At 46.3% G+C, this 18,198-nt stretch overlaps 1 protein-coding gene across 5 annotated transcripts in view; it reads left to right on the forward strand.

Moving 5' to 3' along the window:
• LOC139579243 (MAGUK p55 subfamily member 3-like) overlaps positions 1–18,198 on the forward strand; it is a 47,218-nt gene that overhangs the window by 1,663 nt on the left and 27,357 nt on the right. For 3 of the 5 annotated variants that reach the window (XM_071407734.1, XM_071407766.1, XM_071407757.1), the window contains exon 1: positions 1,688–1,833. The exons of 1 other annotated variant lie outside the window; for it this stretch is intronic. The gene's annotated coding sequence lies outside the window, so the exon portion shown is untranslated. Of the gene's footprint in view, positions 1–1,687; positions 1,834–13,089; positions 13,111–18,198 lie in introns of those variants that run through there. One more of the 5 variants, XM_071407750.1, reaches the window with a different exon arrangement.

Below are 18,198 nucleotides of genomic sequence, written 5' to 3' on the forward strand. Positions count from 1 at the left end.
AACCCACAGGCTCAGAATGGAAGCATTTGACCCTAAAAGTGGGACAGACAGTGTTGACCCAAACCGCGAACGCTTCCTTCTCCAACCGGTAATCTGTTAAAACAGATATGTTTTGTTTATTTGCTTTTAGAGTAGTGGCCAATGCTGTTTTATAAATTGTCGGCTGACCTTTTGACCAAAGAGCTCTTTTTGTTCCTAATGAGGAAACGATTCATTTGCACTTTCTCATGTTTACAACCCTTTAACATCAATGGAATGTGGTGCCAGGCAGCTTCAGTCCAATAATCAATGATATGCTTCAGCCGCGCTTCCTTGGGATGGCAGAATAACAGAATAACTTATTGGTGTATACCAATCCATACTCAGGTACCATTTCTAGTCGTCGCACTAACTACTGCAGAGAGCAAGGTGAGGACAGGAAGAGAGAGAAGAGAGAGAGGAGAGAGAGAGAGAGAGAGAGAGAGAGAGAGAGAGAGAGAGAGAGAGAGAGAGAGAGAGAGAGTGAGAGAGAGAGAGAGAGAGAGAGAGAGAGAGAGAGAGAGAGAGAGAGAGAGAGAGAGAGAGAGAGAGAGAGAGAGAGAGAGAGAGAGAGAGAGAGAGAGAGAAAGAGATCGATACGACCTTGCCTGCCACTATAAGGCGTGTTGATGACTGACAACCCACTCATTTAATTTGACTCACCCATCCCTCACCGATTTGTGTGTGCCTGTCTAAGCTAACTACCAAATAGTGCGCTGCCAAACAACTTGATTCCCCCCTTGGCGTGACTGGTCAGACGCTTCAGAAGGCGGTCAAGTGCGTTTGCAAGGCGGAGGTCCCTGGTTCGAGCCTTGGCATGAGCTGAATCAGGAGGAAGCAAGCAAGCAGGGTGACGCTTGCACCTGGTATACATCTCATTAATGGTGAGACACACCAAGAACCAGTCAGACGAGCATCACGTTGAGCCTTTACAGGAAACAGTGGTCATCGGAAGAAGATGATCACGCGATGCAAGTCACAGATCTGTGCTTCTTTCCAGTACAGTATATGTACAGTATATCCACTGGAGCGGCACTCTGAGTCACTCCTCATACCGTATTCTCACCCAACATCATTAGTATAGCCAGGAAATCTGGTCTCTCAGCAATCGCTGACCTTTGCCGTGGCAACGCTAGAACAACAACAGCAACATACGTTGAGGAGTACGGAACACTCTAAAAAGGTAACATACGGTGGCTGTACTGTAGTAGCCTGCCTGAGGGGCTCTTATGGGTGCAGTTTTGATAGAGAAGGAACAAATGGTGCTGGGCCCGGCTGTGTCTTGTTGTTGGGTCTGTTGATAGCAGCGAGGCAGGCGAGGCCCACTGGAGCATGTGCAACTGTCTCCTGCTGTTGAACCTGTTGACGTCAGGTAGGGCCACTCCAGGGAGCAGGGAAGGATGGCTGGGGACTGAGAGAGAGAGAGAGAGAGAGAGAGAGAGAGAGAGAGAGAGAGAGAGAGAGAGAGAGAGAGAGAGAGAGAGAGAGAGAGAGAGAGAGAGAGAGAGAGAGAGAGAGAGAGAGAGAGAGAGAGAGAGAGAGAGAGAGAGAGAGAGAGAGAGAGAGAGAGAGAGAGCAGTAAATATGAGGGCAGTTAATATCAGAACAGAGAGCTGGGGAAAGGGGAGGGGAGGGAGGACCATGAGGGGAGGGGAGATTTGAGAGAGAGAAGAGAGAGAGAGAGGGGAGGAGGTTGGACACTCTGTAGCAGCAGGTTTGTGAGCGCAGAAGCCGGAGGAGGAATCAGAGCGAAAGAAACAGTGTGGCTGCAGTGAGGAAGGAGAGACACATACAGAGAGAAGGACAGAGAGAACGGTAAGAAAATCTGTGTGTACATTACTGTCATGTCTGCTCCTTATGTTTGTATTTCTGGTCTTTCTGTGAAGCGTCAGCTAGAGGAAAATGCTCTGTGTTGTTTCTCTGCCAGCCGGCCGGGCGGCAACATGAGAAAAGCGGAGCACCGTAGCACTGCAGAGAGAGGAGGATGACAGAAGGAGGGAGGAAGAGGGAGAGAGGGCGTAGGATGACAGAAGGAGGGAGGAAGAGGGGGAGAGGGCGCATCAGGCAGAGAGAGGAAGTGGGAATGGAAAGAGGGAGAGGAAGAGAGGAAAAAGCTGAAATAGAGGGAGCTCCCAGCAAGTGAGCCTGCCTGGCCATTAGAACGGTGTGGATGTTTAAGTGCGTGGTAGAGGAGAGGAGAGGGGCGGGGTGTGTTTGACTGACACCATGCAGCAATTTTATACTCAAATGTTAACATAAATAATGACACACTGTCTTTTCAGAAATGAATCAACAAATGTAATTCCTAAACAAAAATAAATACATAACATATACATTCAACTTATTTCTTCAGCAAAAAATAATTTCCCCTCCTCTACAAAACAAAGCGCTCCTTCGTATGCCCACTTCTCCTCAAACAATATGAGATCTTTTACAGCTGAGAAGAACTCAAAATCTACTTTTATTCTTGCTTTCACTAATCCTTTAAAAACACATCTTACATCCTGCCCATATCCCGTTTCTATCTTATGTTTCCTACTCAGAAAATGGACATCTTAGCTTGTCCCAAAATAAAATTTAACATTTGACATTTTCTTTTCTGTTGCTTACTATATCGAAACCCCAAAATAAAAACAGTGTTATTGAAAACCTCCCCTACAGCTTTAAACAAAGATTCCAGCATTTCCAATAGAGGTTTTATCCTCTCACACTCCATAAAACAATGAAAAATAGTTTCTCTTATATTACAAAAAGGACATCCATCTCTAACATCTGAGTTAATAACAGATACAAAAGCATTAACTGCAATGATACCATGTAAAACCCTCCATTGCATATCACCAGTACCCTTTTGTAACGGTGGCTTGTACAGTGCTCTCCATTCTGGCTTTACCTTATCATCAATGCCCAATTTTACCCTCCATGGAGTGTCTTTTCTATTTTTCAATTTATCTTTATTCAACACCTTGACACACCCCCTATACAAGTCCTTCCCATTCACCTCATCCAAACTCACCTCCTCCAACCCTCTCAAATCCATCAATAACACCTTTCTTTCTGACTCTGAGATATTTGGTGTAATCCCTAGTCTTGGAAATGAGACGTCTTCATCTTGTATATTCTTCTTGTGGTTACTAAGCATACCCCACTCTTCCGCTGACAGAGCCTTCCTGCAGCTCCCCAACATTTGTCCGACAATCCTTTCCGACCTCATCCCCAAATGTTCAGCCACCCGTCTTCCATCCATTAAGGCGGGCCCAGCCATGGCCATTAACTGTTTTAAGGTGATTATTTTGCCCTTCACCATAATCTTGGAGAAATGTGGAACAGCTGCAGTTGTACAATCCAGTCTTGCCCCATACACCAGAGGTTCCTCCAACAGCCAATGCACTGACTCCGCTGAATTTCGTCTGGACACCTTCATTATGCTCCACACTCTGAGAAGGCCTCTGTAAAACGGAGGTACTCCCTCCCTAGAAATCTGTCTACTATCAACCAGAAATAAAGCCTTCTTTAATCCTAATCCTCCAACCCTCTGTAATACAAGACCTGCCACCCCTCTCCACACCACATTTTCCGGTCCATAAAGCAACCTTTGAATAAACTGAAACCGGAAAGCAGCAGCTCTACTAGCAAGATGTACAAGACCTTGTCCCCCCTCCTCTTTTGATAAATACAAAACACTTTGTGGAACCCAATGATATTTATCCCAAAATAAATCCACAATAATTGCCTGTATCTTAGCCAGAAGGCCAGATGGTGGTTCTAAAACTGACAACCGATGCCACAGTGCAGAGGCAATCACATTGTTAACTATAATAGTGCGCCCCCTATATGACATACGAGATAATAACCAACGCCATCTCCTCATCCTCCCTTCCACCATTTCAACCACCCCACTCCAATTATTTTCCATAGTCCCCTCATCTCCTAGGTACACTCCAAGATACTTAAAACCTCCCTTACACCATTCTAGCCCCCCTGGCAAAGCCATGATCCCTCCAGCCCATTTTCCAATCTGTAAAGCACAACTCTTTTCCCAATTTACCTTTGCAGAGGATATTCCCCTAAAACGATCAACCATTATACTCAAACTATCCACCTCCGCTTGATTTTTCACTAACACAACTACATCATCAGCATAGGCTGAGAGACGAATAGGAGGAATATCCTCTGAAAGGTACACCCCTTCAATGCGACTTCTAATGCTATTTAGTAGTGGCTCTATAGCAATGGCATACAACATCCCTGACAAAGAACATCCCTGCCGAATACCTCTACACACTTTAAAAGGAGCACTCAAACCACCGTTAACTTTCAATACACTTTCAATGTCACCATATATCACCTTTATCATGGCAATAAAACCCGAGCTGAACCCAAACGCCTCAAGCGTGTGCCATAAATATTTATGTTCAACTCGGTCAAATGCCTTTTCCTGATCAATTGAAATTAGACCAGCATCCAACCCAATAGCCTTAGAGACGTCCAAAAAATCACGAATCAGAGAAATGTTATCCCCTATCTGCCTGCCAGGAACACAGTAGGACTGGTCCGTATGTATGATTTGCCCCATCACCTCCCTCAGCCTGTTGGACAAAGCCTTTGACAATATCTTATAATCAGTGCACAATAAAGCCACCGGCCTCCAGTTCTTCACCTCCCTAGGGTCACCCTTTTTGGGCAATAGGGTGAGGACAGCCCTTCTGCAGCTTATTGGTAGTAACCCTCCGGTTAAACTATCATTAACTACTGCTAGCCAATCCTCTCCCAACATAGCCCAAAAAGACTTAAAAAAGTAATCAATGCCTGGTGCCCTTCCATTTTCCATGCCTTTTAATGCAGTGTATAACTCCTGCAAAGACAATGGTTGCTCCAGCTCAACCTGAGCTTCTGCAGCCACCTTTGGGAGCCCATCAAAGAACTGCTGTGTCACTGTTTTATCCTCTTTGTACTCACACTTATAGAGCTCAGCATAGAACTCTGCTGCCCTCTTTCTAATTTCACTCGGGCTAGTGAGCTCTTGTCCAACAGCTGATTTGAGACAATGAATAATTTTTCTTTGTCCATTCTTTTTCTCTAAACCAAAGAAAAACTTGGATGAGGCATCCATTTCAGATATTCCCTGAAACTTACTTCTCACCAATGCCCCCTGTGCTCTGATACCCAGCAGGTCTGCCAATGCAGCTTTTCTCCTCTTGAGGGCCTGAGTATGGCCTCGATCTCCTGTGGTCTCAACCAACGGCATGAGTTCCACTATTTCAAACTCTAAGGCTTTCATTGATCTGGTGATATCCTTGGTGACATTCCTCGTGTATTGATTACAGAATTGTTGAATCTGGATTTTCCCTATATCCCACCACTGTTGAAGTGATACAAAACTGGCCTTTTGAGACCTCCACCTCTCCCACAAAAAACTGAAACATTTCCTGAAATGAGCATCACTCAATAAAGTTATATTAAAATGCCAGTATGCACTTTTGGGTTTTACATCATTAATGAACACCACCTCTGTTATTAAACAATGATCAGAAAATCCCACTGGGGTTATCACACTTGATTTACAAACCTGCGATTGATGCTCAAAACAATAAAACCTATCTAACCTAGCCATAGAGATGATGTTCTCTCTCACATGCGCCCAGGTGTACTGCCTTGTTCCTCCATGTTGACTCCGCCAAATATCACACAATTCATGTGTTACAATAAGGCGTTTTAAAAAAGTCCTTGAGGCTATATGAGGTTCTTGGTGATTTCTATCTAAATCGCTGACTGTGCAGTTGAAATCCCCAGCAATAAATAAATAATCCTCTTTATTACATTTCTCAATGGTATTTGATAATGTCTCTAAAAAACATACCCTCTCAACTGTCACCACTGGGGCATATACATTTATCAGACACATAGTGATGTTTTCATACCTTGCTCTGACTTTTAATAACCTCCCCTCAACTATCTCCTCAACCTCATAAGACAAAGGCAAAAACCCTTTTGAGAACAAAATAGCCACACCCCCACTTTTTGAGTTTTTATGACTACACACCACTGTCCCCCCCCACTCCTGTTGCCACATAACTTCATTTTCCAAATTACTATGCGTTTCTTGTAGAAAAATTATGTCACTTCCCTTTCCCCTAATTAACTCATACACCATGGCTCTTTTTTTACCATCTCTTGCCCCATTTACGTTTAAAGAAGAAATCTTAAAACTGCTCATGGATGAAAAAAATATACAGAGGATGATACAGCCACCACATCTCTTTACAGAGTTAAAACTGCAACTGAACTCGTTCATTTTCTTTCGAATTTACATCACTTATCACTCTCGTGACCACTTTCTTGAGTCTAGCAATTTCAGGGCTTTTCAACCCTCCTCCTGTAATTTTTGACATCAGAAACTTTGCTGATTCAATAAACAATTCACTTTCAGGGAAAAAATCAGTTACATTGTAATCCTGCATATATTTCTTCCCTTTTGTCAACTTCAGAAATTGACGTATCTTCTCAATTCCATATCTCCCTTCCACCCCATTTGTCTCGCTATATTGTTGTGACGCGTCAGAAGACTCACTCTCGCTATCCTCCCCAGAAGAAAACTCCACCATCTCTACCACTTGTTCATCTTCAACTGATTTATCACTCTCTACCTTTCTCTTAGAACTAGACCCTTCACCTTTTGATATAAAAAAAAAAAAATAAATAAAAATAAAAATAAAAATAAAAAGCCAGAGTAGAAACTAGGAAACTAGGATCACATTTCAGTTTCAACCCGATTCTTTCCAATGCAAGATTGTTGTCAAATATATGGATGAATAGTGAACCATAGTGATTTCTCATGCATTTTCAGAAACATCACAACTCACAAATTAACATGCTCCGTTGATGTACATAAATGTCATGATTTCTTTGTGTGATTTTTTAATTTTAACATGCTCCGTTGATGTACATAAATGTCATGATTTCTTTGTGTGATTTTTTAATTTCAACCCGATTCTTTCCAATGCAAGATTGTTGTCAAATATATGGATGAATAGTGAACCATAGTGATTTCTCATGCATTTTCAGAAACATCACAACTCACAATACATGCCTTTAAGAATCCAGTTGAAAATAGGTCAGGACAAACTTAAATCAATTTGACATCAAAAGTAGCACTTAAGCTGAACACCCTGGTAAATAATAATTCACCTCAAACACTTTCTAAATTAAATCTTGAGCATTTTCCAAATTTACAAAACATTTTTTGACAAAAGCATTTAGCTATCAGATACGCGTAACACCTCTTGGTGGGTTGGGGAGAAAAGATAAGCCATTCTAGTTAAATTTGTCTTTTGTTTCTGTTAGTCTTTAGTGACATGGATAGAAGTACAGTCTGCTGTCATTCTGATCTAAGAATATTACTCCTGCTTATTATGAAGAAAAAATACATCTGTTTAACTTTGTAAACTAAAGGTGTGTTTAGAATTATTTTTGTTGTATTAATGCTATTTAATCTCTCCTCAGCCTAATATTATTCTGTTTGTCCTGTGGGTACCTTTGCCACTGTTCCACCCCTTGTGTATTGCGCTGTCATGGTGTATTTATTTATTATTTTTGTTGTATTAATGCTATTTAATCTCTCCTCAGCCTAATATTATTCTGTTTGTCCTGTGGGTACCTTTGCCACTGTTCCACCCCTTGTGTATTGCGCTGTCATGGTGTATTTATACATCAGTGTAAATACACTGAGCAGTGTAAATCTTGGAAGCACAGAATCTTCTAGAATGTCATTTTATGCTTTAGTGTTAAGATTTCCCTTCACTGGCTACACACATTATGTTCTTCCTTTTACTCCTAGGTATTTTGAAAACATCTGCTTCTTTTTCCGTTATTTCAATCTCCTCTTGCCCTCCAATTTCATTTTCCAGCACCACCTCAGCGACGGCAGTCGCAATCTCACCACCTGTTTCCCCTCCCTCTTTTTTCTGATCTACCACGATTTCCACCTTATCCACAATGCCTTCTTCTCCTACTTTTCCAACCACATCTGCCCACCTTCTCCCTTCCCCTGCACCCTTAGCATTTTCATCTCTTCGCGATGGTGCGTTATTTGCACCAGCACTATAACTACTACCGGTCTCAGCGCGCTCATTCTCGGGACAACTGCGCACCAAATGCCCCTCTCTTCCACAACCAAAGCATTTCATTGATTCCGTCGAAGCATAAAATACATAATCAAATCCATCAATCTTAAAACTGAACGCTAAATTCAGTTCATCTACGTCCTTTTTTTAAATCATATGCACTTGTCTCCTATGAGACACGACATGTTTCAGCAACGGAGATTTGCATCCAAAAAGAACTTTCTTTATTGTAGATACGATTTGACCATGACGAGATAACTCTCGCTCCAATATTTCATCTCTAACAAAAGGTGGCACGTTAGAAAGTATCACTTTTTTCGCCGGATTCATAAGCGGAAATACCTGCGTCTGTGTCTCCCGCAACACAACACCCGTCTCGACTATTTTATTCACCTTTTCAATAGAATCTAAGAAGATCACTACAGCGCTATTCATCCTTGAGGCTGATTTGATGCTATCATACCCAATGATAGCACCCACAGCCAGGCTACATTCTTCTACTGAACACCCGGCCGCGGCTGGAATCTTTACCCCATGCCTCCGGCTAAGTTTTTCAAACTCTACACTTCCACGAGTGGCCATTTCAACCAGCCCCACCCGCTGGTTGTGCCCTCGCGAAAAAACAAACAAACAACCTCAACGATCCCACCACCCTTATACGTGCTTAATGATAGTTAAACAATATACCCAAGAAATTCCATTCGCTCTCACAAACACTCCTGCTTGACGACTCACTCCCAGCATGCACTCCAACGAGAGAGAGAGAGAGAGAGGGAGAGAGGGAGAGAGAGAGAGAGAGAGAGAGAGAGAGAGAGAGAGAGAGAGAGAGAGAGAGAGAGATGCTTGTTTTGGAAAGAGACAGAAGTTCTGTGGGAGGGTTGTAGAGACTGGCATATGACTATGTACATATTTGAGCAGGAACGCTGTGTGAGTCCTGTTCTGTGTGATCTCAATCTTTGGGTCCATCTAACTGAATGAGAATGTCCATTCAACATATCTACATCCGTAAACCAAAGGGCAATACATTGACGCATGAATCACCATATTGGCAGTAATCCACTGGGTGTCACTAATAGATGCCGTCTCTGTGGACATTCTGGAGGTTAGGATCTGATTGGCTGAGTTCTGAGTTTTGCAGAAGAGCATGTTTGTGTGTGTAAGCTTAACTTGATTTGAGGAGAAATGCCAATTTTATCGTGAAGATTTCTCAGTAGGAATGGAAATATGACGTTGGCGAGTTAGATAAGAAGCCGTGGTGTTTATGTGGTGTCTTTGAATCCTTTTGGCAGGATGTATCACTGTGCTGCTAGAATACTGCTAGAATACTGCTAGAATACTGCTAGAATACTGCGAGAATACTGAAAGAATATTTGTGTCAGTGTATTTGACAGGAGCTAGCTTTTGAGGGCTACAGCCCAGTTACAGTGAGATATGTAGATACCTGAAGCCCTCAGACTGGTTTGGCCAATAGGGAGCTCTGTCAGTCTATGTGTGCGTCCCAAATGACACCCTATTCCCTACATAGTGCACTACTTTTCACCAAGGCCCACTGGTCAAAAGTAGTGTTGAGAATAGGGTTGGGAATAGGGTGCCATTTGGGATGCACCCTATAACCATAGATCACTTAGCTTTATTACAGTTGACACCCTACCCTGTGTCCCCCGTCAACCCGGCCCCTGTCCCTAGTTCCCTGTCCCCTGCCCCTAAACCACGGACCTGTCTCAGATTGAATCCCCACCCCCATTGTTTCTCTCTGCCCCCCTCCTCCTCCTATTCCTGTCTCCATCACACCCCCGGGTCCTACTTAGATTTGCCTCTCTCTCTGATGACCTCACAATGGGACTGTGCAACTTGCCCTGACGGTGATGTCATCCTCCCAGCAGATTCAGAGAGACAACATTATGTTATGTGTAGTGAGGGACCAAGCTCCTCTCACTGCTGTAAAGATGCTATATATTCATACTTATCATTCACCTAGGAAGGTCCTCTGCTAATTTGTCCTCTGCTAACGCTGCTCCTATCCTGTATGGTGGCTTCTGTTTTATTCCCTAGAATCTAGTAGAGTCATTATAATCTATGCTATAGTATGGATTGTAGTCTCTGATATGGTTGATGGGTAAAATGATGAAGATGCTGACAATGTTCCTGCTGATGTTTCTTCCGAGGCACATTCTAGCCTATGACCCCTGTGTCTTGTTGCCTGGGGCGATGGGGTTCTAGAGCAGTATGATGCCTGTCACACAGTATGTTGCCTGTCAGACAGTATGATGTCTGTCACACAGTATGGTGCTTGTCATACAGTACGGTGTCTGTCAGACAGTACGGTGCCTGTCAGACAGTATGGTGTCTGTCACACAGTATGTTGCCTGTCATACAGTATGGTGTCTGTCAGACAGTACGGTGCCTGTCAGACAGTATGGTGTCTGTCAGACAGTATGGTGCCTGTCAGACAGTATGGAGTCTGTCAGACAGTACGGTGCCTGTCAGACAGTATGGTGTCTGTCAGACAGTATGGTGCCTGTCAGACAGTAGGGTGCCTGTCAGACAGTATGGTGCTTGTCAGACAGTATGGTGCCTGACACTCAGTACGGTGCCTGTCACACAGTATGTTGCCTGTCAGACAGTATGGAGTCTGTCAGACAGTACGGTGCCTGTCAGACAGTATGGTGTCTGTCAGACAGTATGGTGCCTGTCAGACAGTATGGTGCCTGTCAGACAGTATGGTGCCTGACACTCAGTACGGTGCCTGTCACACAGTATGTTGCCTGTCAGACAGTATGATGTCTGTCACACAGTATGGTGCTTGTCATACAGTATGGTGTCTGTCAGACAGTACGGTGCCTGTCAGACAGTATGTTGCCTGTCACACAGTATGTTGCCTGTCATACAGTATGGTGTTTGTCAGACAGTACGGTGCCTGTCAGACAGTATGGTGTCTGTCATACAGTATGGGGCCTCTCACACAGTACGGTGTCTGTCACACAGTACGGTGCCTGTCATACAGAATGGTGCCTGTCACACAATATGGTTCCTGTCATACAGTATGGTGCTGGGCCATACAGTATGGTGCATGGCACTCAGTACGGTGCCTGTCATACAGTATGGTGCCTGTCACACAGTATGGTGCCTGTCAGACTAGGAGACCCCTGCAGTTCCGAGAGAGAGGCTGAGGCAGGTCTACCCAGCTCAAGGTTACAACCTTGCTGTCAGCACAGGAGGCTGGTGGAACCTTAATTGGGGAGATGAATTAATGAATTAATGGCTGGAAATGAATAAATGGAATGGTATCGAACTTATCAAACACATGGTTGCCATGGTTTCAATGTGTTTGATACTATTCCATTCCAGCCATTATTATGTGCCGTCCTCCCCTCACCAGCCTCCTGTGAGTTGTCAGGTATACCCAGGCCTCTAACCAGGCCTCTACCCAGGGCTTTACCCAGGCCTCTACCCAGGCCTCTAATCAAAACCCTCATTATCGCCTGGTCACGACCTACGGTACCGATACCTATTCCCTATATAGGCACCATGTGGGCCTGCGTGGAGCTGTGTGTGTGCATGTCTCTCTGTGTGTGCGTGTTTCCCTGTCCTGTCCTCAGCTGTCTTTCTGCGTGCATGTCTTAGAAGCCCTTTGTTTTTCTATCTTCATATTTTTGTGTATCTTTGTGTCGAATGTTTTTTTACATGTTCATTTTAGAACATGATGAGTGTGTTGAGGCACTGTGAGCCTGTCTTTCCTCTCTTCTCTCTGCCGGCTCCCAATCTCTCGGCTGTCTTTGCGGTTAGATTTATTAGGCATTCACACCCTGTCTTTACTAACCTCAGTCTCTGCACATGAGAAAATGAGACATTAACATTTGATCTCCCTATTTCTGGTCGCCGTCCACTGATTCTGCTGTTCAAAGGAGGGGTTAGAGGGAGGAGGGGAACTTTTAAAAGGATACATACCCATCGTAGGTAATAGGCACGTATAATACATGTAAGTGAATGTTGATGTTGTAGCTCTCATGCTGGGTTTTGTCACGAGTTATAAACTGGTTAGAGCCCTGAATGCTGATTGGCTGACAGCCATGGTATATCAGACCGATTACCACGGGTATGACAAAACATTTATTTTTACTGCTCTAATTACATTGGTAACCAGTTTATAATAGCAATACGGCACATTTGGGGCTACGGGCTGTATCCATGCACTCCACGTTGCATGGTGCATAAGAACAGCCCTTAGTCGTGGTATATTGGCCGTACACCACACCCCCTCGCGCCTTATTGCTTAAGTATACTGCATCAGCAAGACTGCTGCCAACTGTGGTATTTCTAAGAATGCTCTCGTGCTGGGCTTTTTCAAGACAGTATAGGGCCTACTGCTTCGGTTAGATTGTTACCAACTGTCATTCTGGTGCGTCTCCAAGAAAGAATTGTGTTCATGTTTCCTCTTCTTGTCTTCAGCTTCTTAGTGAAAAATGTCCGCCCTTGTGGTGTGGCACTTGGGAATAGAAGTTTCTATTCTCACAGGAGATACAGAACTCGAAAGAGGCCTCCATCCTCCCTCCCTCCTCACCTCCTCATTCTCTCATCTCTCCAACCCTCTCCCGCTGTTTCATTCTCTCTGTTCGTTATTCATGAGCTGGTTGCTGTCTCGGCAGCACGGTGAGGAAGGATCTGGAGCACACTCGGATAGGAGAATACACCCTCGGTTACAACACAGCACCTGTAAAGAGCTATTATTGTACCTGCTTAACCGTGGTTGTCCTTATGAAACATCAAATAGCTTATATACATCACATGTATTATGCTGTATAACCGTTACCACAAGTGGAGGCTCAGTTTCTGCCAATAGAGATGTTAAAGCGGGCCGTTGATGTGTCAGTCCTTTGCAGGAGAGAGAACAGTGCAATGCATTGCTATCCAACCCTGTACTTTGTTTTATTTCGTTTGACATGGCCGTCTAGCATCGACGCCCTCGCAGGTGAGTGACAAACATCTCCATCAATCTCTCCATCTACTTTGTCTGCCGCCTACCTCCTTCTTCCCCCTCTCCCCCTCCAGCTCCATCTCTTGCAGTTAGTTGTGCCTCTCTCTCTCTCTCTCTCTCGTCCCCTCTCTCGTCCCCTCTCTCGTCCCCTCTCTCTCTCTCTCTCTCTCTCTCTCTCTCTCTCTCTCTCTCTCTCTCTCTCTCTCTCTCTCTCTCTCTCTCTCTCTCTCTCTCTCTCTCTCTCTCTCTCTCTCTCTCTCTCTCTCTCTCTCTCTCTCTCTCTCTCTCTCTCTCTCTCTCTCTCTCTCTCTCTCTCTCTCTCTCTCTCTCTCTCTCTCTCTCTCTCTCTCTCTCTCTCTCTCTCTCTCTCTCTCTCTCTCTCTCTCCCTCTCTCCCTCTCTCCCTCTCTCCCTCTCTCCCTCTCTCAATTCAATTCAATTTAAGGGGCTTTATTGGCATGGGAAACATTTGTTTACATTGCCAAAGCAAGTGAAACAGATAATAAACAAAATTGAAATAAACAATAAAATATTAACAGTAAACATTACACTTCCAAAAATTCCAAAAGAACAAAGACATTTCAAATGTCTCTCTCTCTCTCCCTGTATCTCTCTGTCTGGCTGGTTGGCTGAGTTGATGCTGAGGATTCTGTGTTTTGCTTGAACAAGTCAAGTCCTTTGTAGCTTCACTGTTTGAAGTGCCTGCCTTCCAAATTGCCTTCGGCTTGGCATCTGTGAGTGTGAATGCGACTGGGTGGATCTGCCTTTGTTTTCATTGTTTCTGAGTCTGTGTGTGTGTGTCTGTGTTTTGATGTGTGTAATAGGTGTCATTTGGATGCGTAAGGTGCACTTGCATATGTGGTGATTGTTGTTTAATCAAGCCTTGAAAACTGTTAGTTGGATTTCAATAGCATTTCATTAGTGTTAAATCAGCTGTGGCTGTAGTGGTGGCATCAGTGTTAACACTGGCCTTGCTGGCAACCGTGGCCGAATATCGTCTACAGTACAGTGACACTACGCCTCCCACAGTCTAGCTATGCATTTCAAATGGCACTCTATTCCAATAGTGCACTACTTTCACCCAGGGCCCATAGGGCTGTGATCAAAAGTAGTGGACTATATAAGGAATAGGGTGCCATTTGGGAACCAGTAGTCAGGGAGGGTGTATACTGGGTGGCTGTCTGTGATGTGAAGGCAGGATAAAAGATGGCGTGCATAAAGAGGAGTGAAGATGGGGATTGAAGGCCTGGTGTAAGATTGCACTCTGTCCATCACACTGCCTTACCGTACCTTATTGTACCGTAGGCCTGGGTTACACCAGGAGGAGAGGGGGAAGAGAGAGGGCTGGGGGAGCTGGGAGAAATATGCTGATGCTGTTTTGGAATCAGTACTTTTTTTGTATGAGGGATAGGGTTCTACCAAAAGCCGTTTTGATATGAAAAACCCCTTTTGGAAGACAAGGGTTCTTTGATCATTCTTTGGAAAGCAAGAAGGGTTCTACTTTTCCCAGCATGCTCTATTGCAGGGTGATTTTCAGAATTGTTTGTTTTGATGTCTGTGTTTGCATGTACATTGATTGATTGATACATTTTATGCTACACAAAGATAAAGAGCATACATTTTTCTAAACTAATCCAATCTGACTTATTGCATCCATTACTGAGATGTTTTTTTATACAGTTTAGGTGATTGAGGTAGTCTCAGTTTTCAATCTTTTCTACCATTCTGAATAGAGATTGTGGGTGATGTAAAACTCCACTTGTTGGATATCCTAACTCTGGCTGGATTTCAATAGGAATTAAACATCACTTTGCAAGCCAGCATAATGTTACTTGCAGGCCTGATGTAGCCTGTAAACCAGGAGTTTCCTAACACCACTCTGTTAGGACAGGGGTTCCCAAACTTTTTCACTTAGGACCCCCTTCCAGCATTGGGGAACATCCCGCGCCCTCCATGCACGACATCTATTTCTATGGGCACAAGCACATTTCGCAGGTTTAAAGCAAATTTCCTTGAAATTCTATATACATTGTTACTTGCAGGCCTGTGAATTCATGTGATATTTGAGTAACTGAAACACTGTAACAAAATCTATGCGCTAAAAAACCTAGCTAAAAAACATGAACTGACCTGGGCTAGTTGATCTGGGCATTTCAGACAAGTTATAAATAGCTCTCTAAGGTATGCAATGACTGACATGACAAGAGGAAAACTGATGAATTACCCAATTTCAAAATTGCGCCTTCTGCATTCTACTATTATGACTTCAAGAGTTATAGGGGGGCGCGCCCCACAGTTTGGGAACCACTGTGTTAGGGTATAACTACAGTAAGCCCTCAAAGAAAGGCCTCATGATATATGTAATGTACAGTATTGTCATAAATCATTTCATTTGAAAGGCTGGTGAAACCCTTCATAGAGGGTTCTAGTGTCACGATCGTCTTGCTGAGAGAAAGTGGACCAAGGTGCAGCGTGTGCAAAATACATTCTCTTTTATTGTAGAGAAAGGAAAAAAAACAAGCAACAAACACTATAACAAACTGAAACAAAACAACAAACGAATCGTGAAGCTAATGACGTAAGTGCACACACAGGCTACAAACGTACAACATAGACAATTACCCACATTAACCTAGTGCCTATGGCTGCCTAAAATATGGCTCCCAATCAGAGACAATTAATGACATCTGTCTCTGATTGAGAACCATTCAGGCAACCATAGACACAGCTAGACACCTACACTAAACACAAACCCATCTACTCTATTTAACCCCCTAAACCATACAACCACCCTAGACACTACAAAAACACATACATTCCCCATGTCACACCCTGACCTAACTAAAATAATAAAGAAAACAAAGAATACTAAGGCCAGGGTGTGACAGTACCCCCCCCCCAAAGGTGCGGACTCCGGCCGCAGAACCTGAAACAGAAGGGGAGGGTCCGGGGTGGCCCCCATCATGGCGGCGGCTCGGGCGCGGGACGAGGCCCCCACTCCACCATTGTCAATACCCGCTTTGGTGGCGCCTCTGGAGCGGCGACCCTTGTAGCAAGTCCCGGACTGAAGACCATCCCAGAGGGCGCCACCGGACTGAGGGGTAGCTCCGGACTGAGGGACGGCAGCTCATGGCTGGCTGACGGATCTGGCTGCTCATGGCTGGCTGGCGGATCTGGCTGCTCATGGCTGGCTGGCGGATCTGGCTGCTCATGGCTGGCTGGCGGATCTGGCTGCTCATGGCTGGCTGGCGGATCTGGCTGCTCATGGCTGGCTGGCGGATCTGGCTGCTCATGGCTGGCTGGCGGATCTGGCTGCTCATGGCTGGCTGGCGGATCTGGCTGCTCATGGCTGGCTGGCGGATCTGGCTGCTCATGGCTGGCTGGCGGATCTGGCTGCTCATGGCTGGCTGGCGGATCTGGCTGCTCATGGCTGGCTGGCGGATCTGGCGGATCCTGGCTGGCTGGCGGATCTGGCTGCTCATGGCTGGCTGGCGGATCTGGCTGCTCATGGCTGGCTGGCGGATCTGGCTGCTCATGGCTGGCTGGCGGATCTGGCTGCTCATGGCTGGCTGGCGGATCTGGCTGCTCATGGCTGGCTGGCGGATCTGGCTGCTCATGGCTGGCTGGCGGATCTGGCTGCTCATGGCTGGCTGGCGGATCCTGGCTGACTGGCGGATCCTGGCTGACTGGCGGATCCTGGCTGACTGGCGGATCCTGGCTGACTGGCGGCTCTGGCGGATCCTGGCTGACTGGCGGCTCTGGCGGCTCTGGCGGATCCTGGCTGACGGGCGGCTCAGAAGGCGCTGGGCAGACGGGCGGCTCAGAAGGCGCTGGGCAGACGGACGGCTCAGAAGGCGCTGGGCAGACGGACGGCTCAGAAGGCGCTGGGCAGACGGACGGCTCAGAAGGCGCTGGGCAGACGGACGGCTCAGAAGGCGCTGGGCAGACGGACGGCTCAGAAGGCGCTGGGCAGACGGACGGCTCAGAAGGCGCTGGGCAGACGGACGGCTCAGAAGGCGCTGGGCAGACGGACGGCTCAGAAGGCGCTGGGCAGACGGACGGCTCAGAAGGCGCTGGGCAGACGGACGGCTCAGAAGGCGCTGGGCAGACGGACGGCTCAGATTGCGCTAGGCAGATGGATAGCTCAGATGGCACTGGGCAGACGGCAGACTCTGGCCGGCTGAGGCGCACTGTAGGCCTGGTGCGTGGTACCGGAACTGGAGGTACCGGGCTAAGGACACGCACCTTCAGGCTAGTGCGGGGAGAAGGAACAGGGCATACTGGACCCTGGATACGCACATTAGACCTAGCGCGTGGTGCCGGCACTGGTGGTACCGGGCTGAAGATACGCATCTCAGGGCTAGTGCGGGGAGCAGCAACAGGACGCACAGGACTCTGGGGACACACAGGAGGCTTGGTGCGTGGAGTAGGCACTGGTGGTACTGGGCTGGGGCGGGGAGGTGGCGCCGGAAATACCGGACCGTGCAGGCGTACTGGCTCCCTTGAGCACTGAGCCTGCCCAACCTTACCTGGTTGTATGCTCCCCGCCGCCCGACCAGTGCGGGGAGGTGGAATAACCCGCACCGGGCAATGTAGGCGAACCGGGGACACCATGCGTAAGGCTGGTGCCATGTAAGCCGGCCCGAGGAGACGCACTGGTGGCCAGATGCGTTGGGCCGGCTTCATGACATCCGGCTCAATCCTCAATCTAGCCCTGCCAGTGCGGGGAGGTGGAATAACCCGCACCGGGCTATGAACACGTACAGGAGACACCATGCGCTCTACTGCGTAACACGGTGTCTGCCCGTACTCTCGCTCTCCACGGTAAGTACAGGGAGTATGCGCAGGTCTCCTACCTGACTTCGCCACACTCCCTTTCAGCCCCCCCCCCCCCAAGAAATTTTTGGGTTGTACTCACGGGCTTCCAGCCTTGCTTCCGTGCTGCCTCCTCATATCGCCTCCTCTCGGCTTTAGCTGCCTCCAGCTCTTCACGAGGGAGGCGATATTCTCCCGGTTGTGCCCAAGGTCCCTTTCCATCTAATATCTCCTCCCATGTCCATGAATCCTGTGTAGGTGGGTCCTG

The sequence above is a fragment of the Salvelinus alpinus genome, chromosome 1 (genome assembly GCF_045679555.1).
Source record: "Salvelinus alpinus chromosome 1, SLU_Salpinus.1, whole genome shotgun sequence".
Taxonomy (NCBI): domain Eukaryota; kingdom Metazoa; phylum Chordata; class Actinopteri; order Salmoniformes; family Salmonidae; genus Salvelinus; species Salvelinus alpinus.